This window comes from Monodelphis domestica, chromosome 8, assembly GCF_027887165.1.
Source record: "Monodelphis domestica isolate mMonDom1 chromosome 8, mMonDom1.pri, whole genome shotgun sequence".
NCBI classification, from domain to species: domain Eukaryota; kingdom Metazoa; phylum Chordata; class Mammalia; order Didelphimorphia; family Didelphidae; genus Monodelphis; species Monodelphis domestica.
In genome coordinates this window covers 187827176-187843069 of record NC_077234.1, presented here as the reverse complement: position 1 = coordinate 187843069, position 15894 = coordinate 187827176, and the positions used below count along the sequence as shown (strand labels likewise).

Below are 15894 nucleotides of genomic sequence, written 5' to 3'. Positions count from 1 at the left end.
CTAAGACAAACCCCCAGTTTCACAATTTTAACTAAACCATTCAGCTGCTTCTCTCTATTTGCCTTCTTCCTTTAGGTCTTTTTTATTAGTCTCTTATTCCAGAATATTAATGCTATTATCTCCAAGAATATGGGGTCAGGGTGGAGTAGGGAATTGCGAATGTAAGAAGCAGCCCGTGATTTACAGTGAAAGTCCTAAACAAAAGACATTCTAACAGCTGTGGGGGTTTGTACACTGTAGTTGTCCAAAATGTGGTATTCACAAAGGAAAACATACTGAAAACTGTCAACTTTAGCATATGTTGTTGTTCATTTGTTTTTCAGTTATGTCCAACTCTTTGTGACCCTAGTTGGGGTTTTCTTGGCAGATACTGAAGTAGTTTTTAATTTCCTCTAGCTCATTTTACAGATGAGGAAACTGAGGTAGAGTTAAATGACTTGTCCAGGGTCACACAGCTAGTAAGTATCTGAAGTCAGATTTGATCTCTGGAACATGAGTGTTCCAGATTCCACACCTAGTGCTCTATCCTTTGTGCCACCTAGGTACCCCTTTAGCATATGAATATTTTGCAAATATAAGAATAAACCAAGACGTTCTAGATTATCCATTTGTAAGGCTGAGCAGGGATAGGTTTGCTGTTAAGTTAAGCTTGGCTCAATGGGGTAAGGAGTGCACCTGGGAGTTCACTGATTTAGGGAACTGTCCTGAAGAAATTCTCTCTACCAACCACCCAACCCTTACTCTCAACTTAAAGTCATAAAGAGAGGGCTAGAGCAGAAGTGTCAAACATACAGCTACCATCATGAGTCAGATTTACATGTAATCATAAAATAAATAAAGATAGAAAACATTACACTTAAAAACTAACTCAATTCACAGGGCTGAAGGGATCCTATTGTACTTAACAGTGGCCCCATTTCTATTTGATTTTTATAACATTGGCTTTGGGTACTGAAAGAGTGAGGAACTTTCTCAAGGCCACCATGTGTCAGGATTTGAACCCAGATCATCCTGACTCTAAAGTTGATTCTCCATCCACTGTGCTGTGCTTTCTCCCAGCTGAAGCTTAACTGCTTAGTTTGAGAAAAAAAAAAACACTTAAAATTTGAGTCAGAAAACCTGGCTCTGCCTCCCACTCTCTCAGCAATCATGGGCAAGTTATTTACCTGCTATTGGCCTCAGGTTCCTCCTCTGAAAAATGGAGCTGAGTAATTTCTAACATCCATTCCAGCTCTACACATTCCAGGTTTCTGTTTGTTTTACCCTGTTCCCCACTGTGATTTGCTTTTGGTTCCAAAATAGCCAGTCAATTATTTAACAAACATTTATTAAGTGCCTATCGTATGCTAAGCATGAGGCTTGGGCACAGGGTTAAGGGTACAGTCTTGCTTGCAATAGGTTTATGGTGGCAGATAAAGAATTAATGATCTTTGGGCAGCTAGGTGGCTCAGAGAACAGAACCATATCTAGAAACAGGAGGTCCTGGGTTCAAATTTGACCTCATACTCTTCCTAACTGTGTCTCTGGTTCAAGTCACTTGGTTCCAATTGCCTAGACCTCGCCATTCTTCTGCCTTGGAACCCATACTAAGAAAGACGGGACGGGTTGGGGGAGTGGGAAGGAAGGAGTTAATGGCCTTCATTCTCCATCAACCAGAGCATTCCAAAGGCTCACCTCCTGGGTACCTTCCTCTCCTGTTCCCAATCTTTTACCCAGCTGTGAGTAATAGACCCCCAAGGCTCTGTTACCTCCCTCAGCTTCTCTTAGAGAAGTGTTAGAATCAGCAACTGGGGAGGCTGCCAGCTCATAAGCTGGATGTTTTCCATTGAACTCCAGCCCAGAGGAGGCTTCTGGCTTAGGGGAATACTGTTCCCCACCAATCTTGGCATGGGGAAGGGGGGGCAGCATCCTGGAGGGGCTGAAGAATCCAGCCATTGGCTGTGGATAAAGGCCGCCCGTTAGTGCTCTCAGAGGCAGCAGGACTGTCCTCGGGTGTCTCCAAACTTTTCCTCTAAACTCGTTAGTGGCCTTGCCTAAGTCTTTGACTGTAAACTGGGTACAATCACAATCTGCTCATTTCCTCATCATGCTAAATAAGCACCTTTTACTCAAGTGAATCTGGCTACCTTTCTCTGTTTGGGGAACTCCCAGATTAAGGGAGAGATCACAGCTCCCATTCCACGTGGTTTCCTGAGGGGACGTGATCAACAGAGCACCCTGGGTAAAGCACAGGTCCAAAGAGGCTTGCCCTCTTAATTCACTTAGTGTTTCAGCTTTAAAGATTGAACAGGAGCCTGGCCCCTGGCCATGATTTTATTAAGTGTTTTGGCTTATAAAAAGCTGTTTTATATGACTTTGTTTGCAGTCTTAGAGTAGAAAGAAATAAGGAACTTGTGAACTAGAGAGAAAAAAGAGAGGGTGATGGATATGTTGAATTCATATGTTTTTCTATCTGAAATATTACATCAGCCATAGTTAAAATCTGCCTGTTCCTCGTGGGCCAGTAAAGGCAACAATGATCAAAGAGACTTGGCCGTAATGATTTATAAATATTTCTTTCAGATATAATCTGAAACGTGGAATCTTAGAGATCTAATCTTCCCTCATCTTACTATCAGGGAAGCTATGGTAGAGAGAGGTGAATTGCCCAGGGTCATCGAGATACTTGTGTTTTGTTTGTTTTTTAAACCCTGACCTTCCATCTTAGAATCAATAGTGTGTATTGGGTTCCAAAGCAGAAGTGCAGTAAGGGCTAGACAATGGGGGTCAAGTGACTTGCCCAGGACCACACAGCTAGGAAGTATCTGAGGCCACATTTAAACCTAGGACCTCCCATCTCTACCCCTGGTACTTTGTCCACTGAGCCATCCAGCTGCCCATGATACTTGTGCCTTAACATCAAGAATGACTTGCACTGTTATCCAGCTCCTGACAGAGAATACTCAAGTTGCACAATGAGACATACATTTTCAAATACTAACAATATAGATATTTATGTTATTGAACTTTGCATGTATGTCTGTTTATTTCAAGGTATTTTTTTCAGGTTAGGATAAGAGAATTGAGAGGAAGAACAGAGCTATAGAAAAAGGAAGAGAAAAAAAGGAAGAGAGGGAATGGAAAACAAAGAAAAGAAAGAAGGAAAGAAAAAGGGAGAAAAGAGGAGAATAAAGGAGGAAAAGAAGAGAGAAAAGCCATTCAAGCACTTTTAAATATACACAGAAAAGAGAAGGAAATGCCAACAAGCAGGACAGTTATGAAAGTTACATTTAAAATTTTTAAATTAAATTTTGCACTTTACATTTTTATTATATACTTAAAAAATTAAAAGCCAGCTTTTATTACAGAGATTCATGGTTTCATATATGACTGATGTGGGATTTCTCATGTCTTCCTATTGGTGATCAGGAACTTCCAGAGAGAAAAAATTAGGCGAATGATATTCCCAAAGGAAAATGAATTCTATTTCCCCCCCTCCTTTTGGTTTTCTATTAAATGTCAATATCTCAAAGTGAGGGACAAAAGGAGCAGCACACATTAAACATTTTATTCCTTTCACAGCTTTTCCCCTTTCCTCTCCTCTTTAATTCACCCCCAAGAACTTTATAATGGAAATGAGTCTGTTGGGATGATGAAATTCAGAAAATTATCCTGGTTTCCCTCCCTAGAGAATTCCAGGAGACTCAGGGGTCCTAGTGTGGCTATAAAGGTTTCAAATAGATATGAAAATGATGGCAATGCCAATGCCTGAGCAATTCCAAGTTGGTCTGACTGGCCAATCGAGTAAATCAGGGTGTGATTGGAAGAGTTAATTTGCTTCCAAAACTTCCTTCCCCCTGACCAATTATCAACTCTGAAAGTCCACTCTTAGGGATCATTTCCTCTGGGTTAAACATTTCCCTTTCCTTGAGGTTCTCTATTAAGCTGTAAACATCCAGGTGTCAAAGAGTAGCATTATGCCATTAACATCATGGTGTGAACTCATTTTAGGAGAAAACATCCTTCCCTTGAGGAATAAGATAGCCTGCCAGTATTGTCACCTGGTGGGGGAGAGAAAAGGTGCTAAAGAAAGGTATAAGGGCTCTGAAAAGGAGAGATGAGAAATGTCAAAGATAGCCTTTGGATTTGTTTGAAACTCTTAGGTTTATTTATAGGATGATCCTGAAAAGTAAGAAACAACTTAAGTACTAGATAACTGGTCAGATAGCATAACATTAACCAGTTGGGTAACTTTGAATTGTGGGGGAAATGTTCCTTAATAAAATGGCATTGATCATTTGTGCACTGCAATCAGAAAATCAATTCATACCTTTCTCCATTAGACTACAAGTTATAATGGCATTCATTCACTTAGCTATGCTCCCCACCCCTTTTATAACATTTTTGTTCTTTTGTTTTTCTCTTCAGCTTTTTCCTTTTGAAATATCGTTGTTATAGAAAGTTGATTTTTACCTATTGTCATAGTTAATCTTTTGTTGCCATTCCTTCTAATGATTTGCTGTTGTATGACTGTAAACAATAGAAAAGTCATTAGAAAGAAGGAAAGGAAGAAAACAGCAATCTTCTTTTTATTTCTATTAAATAAGGAAATCACTTAATAGTCTTAAGGAAGAATTTTAATTAAAAGCCAACCAGATGGGCTAAATCAGGCTGAAAGTAACTGACAGGTGTCAAACCCCTTGGTGAGTAAGGGGGATGTCTATCACCAGCATGTGAAGACTACCCTCAGGGGAGTGGGTGGCTGAAAACAATTTGTTCCAAAGACCAGGAAGGTGGTTGAAACCAGCACTCTGGAGTGCCTAGAGCTTGGTCAGACATGGAAGATTTCACGGTCATCCACTATATCCTAGGACATCACCAGTGTCCAGACTTTTGTTTCACCCATAAATTTGGATAACCTTAGAAGACAGTGAGGCTCATGACTTTGTACAATTCTGTCTCATTTAAATCCAATTTAGGCTCAAGTCAATACATCACTCTGTGGTGTCATTGGTCCTCTGAAAACAAAAGATGAACAATCAAAGACCAAAACTGCCAGACTGAAGACCAAGCTATTTTAGAAGACTATACTGTTTGTACTTCAACATTTTGATGGATTTGTCATTTTAGCTTTGTGGATACTCCATCCATCATGGTAGATTGCAACCCATCCATGTCCTGTTATCTCTAATTCTTGTCCAAATCCTCCTATAAATCTTCCTTGAGGTTCCACCCAATATACCAGAGCTACCTTCATCTAAATTGCCTGGCATTACAGATGACATCCATCATATATTTTCAAGTCTCACATTGTGACCTGCCTACCTCTTTTTCTCATCATCCATCATTCTGATAACATCCTATATGCCACTTCTCTTGTGTAATTCTTGAGTGATAATGTGCTTCAGTTTACTTGTGCTTGTCAGATACTTCTGCATTGCCCACCGAGTGACCTTCAAATTTAACCCTCTGGAGACAGACTTACAGTCATCATTGGCAAAATATTATGTTGGGTCTTTAAAAGCATTATGAAATTTCCCCCCGGCAATCTAGCCTGCTCTTTTTACTTCTGAACTCAACATGTTATCCATTTGCAGTTTGTTCAAACTATCTTTCTGATGAACCAGTTCAATGGGTTGTGCTTCCAACTTATATTCACCCATTTATTTGGTTTTTTAAAAGGATCTTTTAAATTTTCATATAATCACCTTTAGTTGCCCTTGGAATGATCTGGCTTAGTTGGATTTTTCATCAAGTTTTCTGTGAACTTGTTTTCTCTGGTCTCTAGTTTCCTATCCATTACCCATGTTTTCCAACATGCTTTTCCACCATCTTCTACTATGTCCACCTTGGCATTGAAGTCACTGAGCATTTAAACAATTCAGAGGATCCAAATGAATTATTTTAAATATTCTTTACATCTTCATCCTTTTCAACATATGCCCGATGTATGTGTTATAAATCTATAAATGGTCAGAATAATATCTGGAAATGACCCATGTGCAGGTAAGGATCAATCAGACATTCAACATGTCAGTTTTTTTCTCCTAAAAATGACAACAAACTTTTCCCCTGACCCTAAAATCATTGCTATATTTAACTCTAATAACCCAGAAAGAACAGAAACTCAAATTGAATAAAAACAATAATATTATACTATGGGATGGGGGGGGGGGAAATAGCTAGGTAGTACACCGGATAGAGCACCAAGTCTAGAATCATGAGGTCCTGGGTTCAAATCTGAATTTAGATAATTCTTAGCTGTGTGACCCTGGGCAAGTCACTTAACTGTTTGCTAGTTGTTCTTACTAAGAAAGAAAGTATCGGGGGGGAGGGGCCTACTTGTTCAAAAATATTTGTTGCAGTTCTTTTCGTGGTGGAAAAGAACTGGAAACTGAAGGGATGTCCATCAACTGGGGAATGTCTGAACAAGTTGCAGTATATGATTGTAATGGAATACTATTGTGCCATAAGAAATGGCAAATGGGATCATCACACAAAAAACCCTGGAAAGACTTATATGAAGTTATGAAAAGTGAAGTGGGCAAAATCAGGAGAACATTATACACAGAAACAGCAATGATGTACAAAGAACAAACATGAATGGTTTGTTCTTTCAGCAATGCAAGGATCCAGGACAACTCCAAGAGCCTCATGAAAAAGGTTAGAAGGAATTGAGGGAGTTTGAATGAAAACTGAAGCATACTGTTCTGTACTTTATTTCCTCCATGAATTTTTTTCTAGTGTAAGTCATATGTATCATCTTTCACAACATGATGAACATGGAAATATTGAATTATATGATAACACATCTATAACCTATATCATATTAGTTGCCATTTTGGTGAGAGGGAGGAAGGGAAGGAAAGAGAGAACCTGGATCACAAAATGTCTGAAAAGGACTTAAAAATTATATCAATGCAAAAAAGTTAAAAATTTTTTTTTAATTTTAATATTATTTTATTTGGTCGTTTTCATACATTATTCACTGGAAACAAAGATCGTTTTCTTTTCCTTCCCCCCTCTCCCCCCCCCCCCGCCTTTCCCTCTCCCATAGCCGACGCATGATTCCACTGGTTATCACATGTGTTCTTGACTCGAACCCATTTCCCTGTTGTTGGAGTTTGCATTATAGTGTTCATTTAGAGTCTCTCCTCAGTCTTATCTCCTCCAACCCTGTAGTCAAGCAGTTGCTTTTCAGCGGTGTTTTTACTCCCACAGTTTATCCTCTGCTTGTGGGTAGTATTTTTTTTTTAGATCCCTGCAGATTGTTCAGGGATTGCATTGATACTAATGGAGAAGTCCATCACCTTCGATTGTACCACAATGTATCAGTCTCTGTGTACAATGTTTTCCTGGTTCTGCTCCTCTCGCTCTGCATTACTTCCTGGAGGTTGTTCCAGTCTCCATGGAACTTCTCCACTTTATTATTCCTTTTAGCACAATAGTATTCCATCACCAACATATACCACAATTTGTTCAGCCATTCCCCAATTGAAGGGCATCCCCTCATTTTCCAATTTTTGGCCACCACAAAGAGCGCAGCTATGAATATTCTTGTACAAGTCTTTTTCCTTATTATCTCTTTGGGGTACAAGCCCAGCAGTGCTATGGCTGGATCAAAGGGCAGACAGTCTTTTATCGCCCTTTGGACATAGTTCCAAATTGCCCTCCAGAATGGTTGGATCAATTCACAACTCCACCAGCAATGAATTAATGTCCCCACTTTGCCACATCCCCTCCAGCATTCATTACTTTGCATAGCTGTCATGTTTGCCAATCTGCTAGGTGTGAGATGATACCTCAGAGTTGTTTTGATTTGCATCTCTCTGATTATAAGAGATGTAGAGCACTTTTTCATGTGCTTATTAATAGTTTTGATTTCTTTGGCTGAGAATTGCCTGTTCATGTCCCTTGCCCATTTGTCAATTGGAGAATGGCTTGATTTTTTGTACAATTGATTTAGTTCTTTATAAATTTTAGTAATTAAACCCTTGTCAGAGGGTTTTATGAAGATTGTTTCCCAATTTGTTGCTACCCTTCTGATTTTGGTTACATTGGTTTTGTTTGTACAAAAAAAAAAGTTAAAAATTTTAAAAGACAGTGTTTTTTTAAAGAAAGAAAAAAGAAAATTAACACCAAATGATAGTTTTAAATTTGATACTTCTAATTATTCTGCTGTTGTCAAATTATGCTATACAATCCTAGATTAACTTTGGAAAGAAGAAGGAGGAGGAGAAGAAGGAGAAGGAGGAGGAGGAGGAGGAGGAAGAAGAAAGATGATAATAAATTTGGATATAATAATACTTAATAGTAATAGCTAAAACTTATATAGCACTTACTATGTAACAGGCATGTTAAGCACTTTACAAGTATTATCTCAGTTGATTGTCACAACAACCCTGGGAGGTGGGTGCTATTATTATTCCCATTTTACAAATGAAAAATGAGACAGAGGTTAACTTGCCCAACATCATACATCTAAAAAGTATTTGAAGGTGGATTTTAACTCAGGTCTTCCCAACTCCTGGCCTAGCAATCTATCCATTGCATCACCCAGCTGCCTATATTATATGAAATGAAATTTAAGTTTAAATTTAAGTTTCTTAGTTAAATTGAAATTTAAGTTAAAAAGGTCTGACAGCTTACTAACAGGTTATATAGGCAAGGTCAAGCTCTGTACTCTAAACAAAATTACTTGTGGTAAAAATGCGTGAAAAGTGGGTATAGACATACCAAGTCCCATGATATAGTCTTCATCTAAGTCATCAGAAAGCCTTGATGAAGACCAGCAAGGTAGATCTTCAAATGTCAGTCCATTAGTAACTCGGCACTCCTACAGTTGAACATAAAGTGACATATTTAATGATAAGAAAACTAGAAAGTCTTGTTGGCTAACTTCCTCCAATCGGTTTCAGGACATTCTTAGATGTCCATGTTAGCCTGACCTTTTATGTGAGAGGAAAGAGGATTATGGGGCCAGGTCAGATAAAGTTATCTACACAGATTCCTTAATTTCATTTTCAGTAAATGCAGAACCATTGTAAGAAACAATAGTATCTGTCAATCCACAAATGATGAATGATGTTCATGTAATGATGTAAATGAATCAATGTATTGTAGCAGGTTGAAAATAAATATGGATGTCTACTAGCTGTTTCCCTACTTCCTAAAAACACATCTATGTTTGACACATACTCAAAAAATCTCACATGATCCATCCATTCCTTCTACCTAATCATCCTATATCTCTTCTCTAATTTTTATCTAAAGTCTTTGAGGAGGCTGTCTACAATCAAGACGTCCATTTCCTTTTCTCTCATTCTTTTCTTACCTCTCGACAGTCTGACTTCTGATTTCATTATTCATTTGTAATTACTCTCTCCAAAGCTACCAGTAATCTTTTAATTGCCAGAATCTAATGGCCGTTTATCATTCCTCGTCCTTTTTGACTTCTCTTCAACCACTGACAATGGCAATCACCCTCTTCTCCTTGATACTCTTTTCTCTCCAGGTGTTCGTGATGCTGTTTCTCTTACTTCTATATATCTGGTTACGTCTCAGTCTCCTTTGCTGGATCTTTATCTAGGTCATGCCCACTAAAGGTAGTTGTCTCTTAGAGTTCTGTTCTGGACCCTGTTCTCTTCTTTTATACTTCTTCACTTGGTGATCTCATCAGCTACCATGGAATCAATTATAATTTCCATGTGATGATTTTCAAATCTACTTATCCAGCCCTAATTTCTCTGCTGACCTCTAGTCTTATATCTCCAAATGCCCACTGAACATCTCAATCTGGATATCTCATAGACACCTCAAACTCAACATGTCCAAAACGGAATTCTTTATCCTTTCACCAAAGTCTTTCCTCTTCTTAACTTCCCTCCTACTATTTAAGGGTACCACCATATTTCCAGGCATCTAGGCTCACAACTTAAGTGATATCCTCAAATCCTCACTATTTCTCACACCTCATGTCAATTTTACCTTCATAATATCTCTTGGTTGCATCCCCTTATCTCCTCTGACACTGCCACCACTCTGATGCTGATCCTTATCACTTCACATCTGAACTATAGTAGTTGTTTGCTGGTTGGTCTCCTTGTCACCATTATCTCCCTATTCCAGTCTGCCCTCCACTAAGTTGCTGAAGTGATCTTCCCAAAGTATAATTCTGACCATGACACCCCCTATTTAATAACTCCAGTGGCTCTCTGTACCTCCAGGATCAAATATAAAAACTTCTATTTGGCACTGATATATGGCCTTCACAGCATGGTTCCTTCCTACTTTTCCATTCTTCTGATACCTCGCTCCTCAATGCCACCACTATATACTCTGATCCAGTGACATTGGCCTCTTTGTTATTCCTCAAATAAGACACTCCATCTTCCAGCTCTTGGTATTGTCATTAGCTGTCCCCCATATGTGTTATGGCTCCATTCTTCATCTCTCTCTCCTGCCTACCCTAGCTTCCTTCAAGTCCCAACTAATACTTGGGAAAGTCTTTCTCAGTCCCTCTAAATTCTACTGCTTCCCTCAATTGATTATTTCCAATTTACCCTGGATAGAGCTTGTTTGTACATGGTTGTTTGTGTGTGGTCTCCTTATTAGACTATAAACTCCTTGAGATCAGAGACTATCTTCTACCTTTCTCTGACTCCCCTAGTACTTAGCATAGTACCTGGCACACAGTAGGCACTAATTGTATATTTATTGACTAAATGGAATCTTAACAGAAGAGATTTCCCAACTAACTTCTTATATATGTCCTTGCTCCTTTACATATAGTACTTACCTCACAGGGTTGTTGTGAGGATCAAATGAGATTTTTATTGAAAGTATTTAGCCCAGTTCTTGGCACATAGTAGGCGCTATATAAATGCTTGTGCTTTTCCTGCCTTCTTCAGCTTCATTCTCTCTCCTCTCCCTCTACACTGGCTCTTCTCCATCTGCTAAAAAAAAAACCCAAACCACCTCCCTTTCCGTGAACCTTTTATCCCATCTAGTTACCGTCATCTCTTTCTTCCTCTTCATTGACAAACTTCTATAAAGTTGTCTACACCCCATGCTTCCATTTCCTTACTACCCATCCCCTTGCAACCTGGCTTCTGACCTTACTATTCTATCAATGACCTCTTATGAGCAAAGTCATCCTTTTTGTCAGGCCTCATCCTTCATTTTTCCATTGGTCATGGATCTTTCCTATTAGATACTCCTCCCTTTGCTTCAGAGAAAACTGTCCTGTTTTTTTCTCCTGCCTCTTTTTTAAAAATTTAAATCTATTTGTTTGTCACATTAAAATACCCAGTTAACTCCCTCCTCCCCCACCCCTTTAGAGAAAGCATCATTTGACAAAACTATATGTATATGTAAAACTATGTTTTACTTATTTCTATTTGTCAGTTCTTTCTCTGGAGGTGGGCATGTACAAGTCATTCTTCAAACAGTATTTCTGTTGCTATATACAATATTTTCTTGGTTCTAGTCATTTAAGTCTTCATAATTTCATGTTAGTTTTTCCATGGATTTACACAATTAACCTGCTTATTTCTTGTGATACAGTAGTGTCCCATCGCAATCATATACCACATCTTGTTTAGCCATTCCCTAATTGATAGACATCCCTTCAATTTCCAACTCTTTGCCACCACAAAGAGAGCTGCTATAAATATTTTAGAACCCATAGGTTCTTTTCCTTTTTCCTGGATCACTTTAGAAACTAGATCTAATAATGGTATTGTTGAACCAAAAGGCATATACAATCTTATAACTTTTTGAGTGTAATTCCAGATTGTTCTCCAAAATGATTGGATCAGTTCACAGTTCCAAAAGCAGTGTATTAGTGTGCCCATTTTTCCACATCCCTTCTAACATTTATCACTTTGCCCCTTTATCATTTTAGCTAATCTAATAGGGGTAAGATGATATCTCAGAATTGTTTTGATTTGCATTTCTCTAATCAATAATGATTTAGAGCATTTTTCATATTGTTACATATAGCTTTGATGTCTTTAGCTAAAAACTGTTCATATCTTTTGACCATTTATCAATTGGGGAATAGCTTGTAATCTTATATATTTTACAAAATTCTCTCTGTATTTCAGATATGAGACATCTATCTGAGAAACTCTCTATAAAATCTTTTTTCTCAACTTACTACTTTCCTTCTAATATTGGTTATGTTAGTTTTATTTGTATAAAACCTTTTTAATTTAACATATTCAAAGTTATCCATTTTATTATCTCACCATGCTTTCTATCTCTTGTTTAATCATAAATTCTTTTCCTATCCATACATCTGAGAGGTAATATGTTCCCTGTTCTTTTAATTTGCTAATATCTCTCCTAACCTCTCTTCTAGACTCAAGAGTGACACTTCCAATTGCTTAAAGGACAACATGTCAATTCAACATATCCAAGATAGGGTCACATCTATCACCCTAAATCTGCTCTTCTTTCTGACTTGACTACTCCTCTTGGTGTTGCCATCATTCACAAAAAGTGTTCAAACTCTTAGTTCTGCCATTTACTCTTCTCTCTTTCACATCCAATCACAGTTGCCAACTCCTGTTGCTTTTCTTGACATCAAGTCCAAATTCCCCTTTTTGCACCTTCTACCCATTGTGTCTCTAGTCCCTCTGAGGCCACAAATATTAGGATTAGTCCCTCTTTCATTCAAACATGGTAAATGGCTGGGTTGGGATTCAAGTAGTTCTTTTATAGTATAGTTATCAATCCTTTCCACCATCTCAGGCACCTTCTCTGTATAAATTCCAGTTTGTTCATGTCCTTTCTCAAATGTGATTCCTAAATTTAGATTGTAAACTCTTGGAGGGCAGGGACTTTTTTGTCTCTTTTTGTATCCCCAGAACTTAACACAGTTCCTGGCACATAGTAGATATTTAATATATATTTATTAACCAATTAATTATACAACTTGCTGTCATATCCATAAGTAGGTTTATCTGTTTTATATAAACCAATAACACTAATGTAAGGCAGAATGTTTTATTGTACCAAAGGATTTCAAAGGGAGGGTAGATAATTTCTGCTGAGAGCAGGAAGGACAAATGCAGGAACATTTCATGGAAAGGGTGGCATGAGAGTGTCCTTTAAGGATGAAGAGAGACAGGGGACAGTGCAGTTATTTCAAGAGAAAGGAATGAAAGAGCATAATAAAGCTTCAAAGGAAAAGTGACTAAATTGGCTGCATGTCCTATAGTCCTGAATACCAATTTAATTCAATTTACACATATATTTTACTTTGCTCAAGAGATATATTCTGGAAAATGTTGGAGTATCTCTCATCTCTGCATATTAAGTTACCCTTTAAAATGTACTAAGGACACATTTAAGAATCTTTTTTTTTTTTGTAAAGGAAATAATTATCCCTTTTGATCTAGATTGGGTTTTGGTCTATTTTCCTCTATGAAATTTTTTATTTTGAAAAAAGCATGAACATCTACATTCCCTTCTAAGGAATGCAAATATTTTAAATTATCTTTCAAGAAGAGGTGTTTTCCCTCAGTGGCTTTCAAGTAGATAAAATTCCATAGATTACTCTATCACAACTATGATACAATAATCCCCAAAAGAAGAGTCAACATTTTTCTTTGTCTCTAGATTCCCATTCTCAAATTCTGTAATCATATATTATTTTCAATTTTGAATGGGTTTGGGGGTGGGGAGTGGAAATGGGGGGAAACATGTTTTATTTCGGTTTTTGTGGCCTATCTAAGATGGAAGCCCAAATTAGGGTCACTAAGTAGAACCCAAGCTAGAATTAGGGAAGGCATTACATCACCTAAGGAAAAACATGGAAGAGTCACAACACATAATACTTTTCAACATTAATTCACGTAAATTCATATATTTGGAATGCCAGAATTCCATTCTCTTTGGTGCATAAGTATTTCATGGATTCATCAATCCATGGCATAGGACATAGAAGGTTGGACCTAGAGTAAGGGATCTGAGTCAAATCCCACTTCAGGAACTTAGTAGCTGTGTGAGAATAGGCAAGTCATAACAATTCTCAAGACCTCAGTATCAGAATCTAGAAAATGAGGATAAGAATAAGATTATTAGGCAAGCTTAGCATAAGAGATAGAGCACTAGACTCCCCACCTCTGAAACATATTGGTTATGCAACCCTGAGCAAGTCACTTAATCTCTTGGTTCCCCCAAGTGACTCTAACACTGTGAGCTTCTTACCAAGGAACTCCTTGTGCTAATGAAAGCACAGGTACACACAAGAATAATAAAGGTAATCATAATATTTGCATTATCTACTCATAGACTTGTGAGGTTAGCCCTATGCAAATCTTAGAACATTACATAAATGAGTTGGCATTATAAAATTAAGAGTTGGAAGAGATGCCAGAGATTATTTAGTTTCACCTCAACTTGAAGTCTGAATCCCCTCTCTGCTACTCTGATGAATAATTTAAATCTGCTCGACATCTTTAATGATGGTCAATTTACTTCCTCCTAAAACAGATGATTTTATTTTCAGATGATTCTAATTGCTCAGAAAGTTTTCTTTAAACTGAACCCAAAACTCCCTCTGCAATTGTTTCTAGTTCTGCCTGCTGATCCAAAACAAAATAAATCTAATCCTTCTTGATTTATATTTTATGATAAGTCAAGTCATGTGATAAATCAATGAGTTATAGTGAAGTTTTATAGCCTCTAGTGAATTAATGAATGAACAAAAGGACATTTATTAAGCACTTTCTATACATCTTGTCCCTAGAGAAGAGCTAGGGATTCAAATCCAAGCAGAGATGACTATCACTGTCCTTAAGGAGCTGCCATTCTGATAAGGAAAGACAATATGTTGTAGTTTCAGACTTGCCCAACTTCTTGTGACCCCATTTGGGGTTCTTGTGGCAGAAGATACTGGAGTGGTTTGCCATTTTCTTCTCCAGTTCATTTTACAGATGAGGAAACAGAGGCAAATAAGGTTAAATGACTTGCCCAAGGTCACACAGCTAGCAAATATCTGAGGCCAGATTTGAACTCAGGAAGGTGAGTCTTCCTTACTCCAGGCACAGTGCTTTATCCACTACACCACCTTAGTTGTCCTAGAGACAACATATAAAGTGAACTAGAACTAGAAAGATGGGGGGTACATGATTTTGAAATGACTGCAAGTTGCCTGTTTCTGGGGAAAAGAAGGTGAAAATTTGCCTTTTAGTAGCCAGTGATCTATCTGCTCACACTGACTATCTCCTTTCTTTTCTCTCTCCCATTCTATTCTTCTCAGGAGTAGAATTAGCCAGAATCAGAGCAAGAAGCCCACTGAGCCACAGGAGGTCTGCCTGGACCACAAGGTGGTATCGTATGCTCCAGATGTCATTTTTTTCAAGTTATCTTATTATTTCAGAAATCTGATTTCTTTAGTGCAGGTGTGACTTCCAATAATTTGTTGTCAACCCTCTGGAATTTGGTTGACAGTCTTCAAGAATTTGTGTGGCTGAAAAGTTAATCACTCTACAGTCAACCTAGCCTCTATGAACTTAGCATAGTTGGTCCTCAGCCAAGTCATCTAGCCTATAATCGAGCCTTTCTTTGAGGTCTTGAACTCTGCTTGGAAAGCAGCAAGAGGCATTAAGGGTAAGACCTGGAGGAAGTTTAAAGATACCACGCTAATAAACATATTTTGAATGAATGAAGTGCTTCCTTATGTGTAATTTTGCATAAATGTTAGGCATAGATGCTGATTCTATAACTGTGATGAGGCAGAGCTTTGTCCCAGGATGCTGAATTTGAAGTAAGCTAGATTTATAGGGTTCTGTTAACACGTTAGTCCTCCAGCAGCACAGAAATGGGAGAACTTAAAAGTTAGGTGGAAACAATAATTAGTTAAAATAGGGATTTCCCAGACAGGCAGGCAGGCTGGAAGGAAGG

At 38.0% G+C, this 15894-nt stretch overlaps 1 protein-coding gene across 3 annotated transcripts in view; it reads left to right on the top strand.

Annotated features, from left to right (window-relative positions):
• SOWAHC (sosondowah ankyrin repeat domain family member C) overlaps window positions 1-15655 on the top strand; it is a 42716-nt gene extending 27061 nt beyond the window's left edge. Inside the window, exon 3 of one of the 3 annotated variants that reach the window (XM_056807569.1) lies at window positions 15251-15655. The gene's annotated coding sequence lies outside the window, so the exon portion shown is untranslated. Of the gene's footprint in view, window positions 1-3033; window positions 3366-15250 lie in introns of those variants that run through there. The other 2 variants (XM_056807571.1, XM_056807570.1) reach the window with 2 other exon arrangements.
• The last annotated feature ends 239 nt before the right edge of the window (window positions 15656-15894 follow it).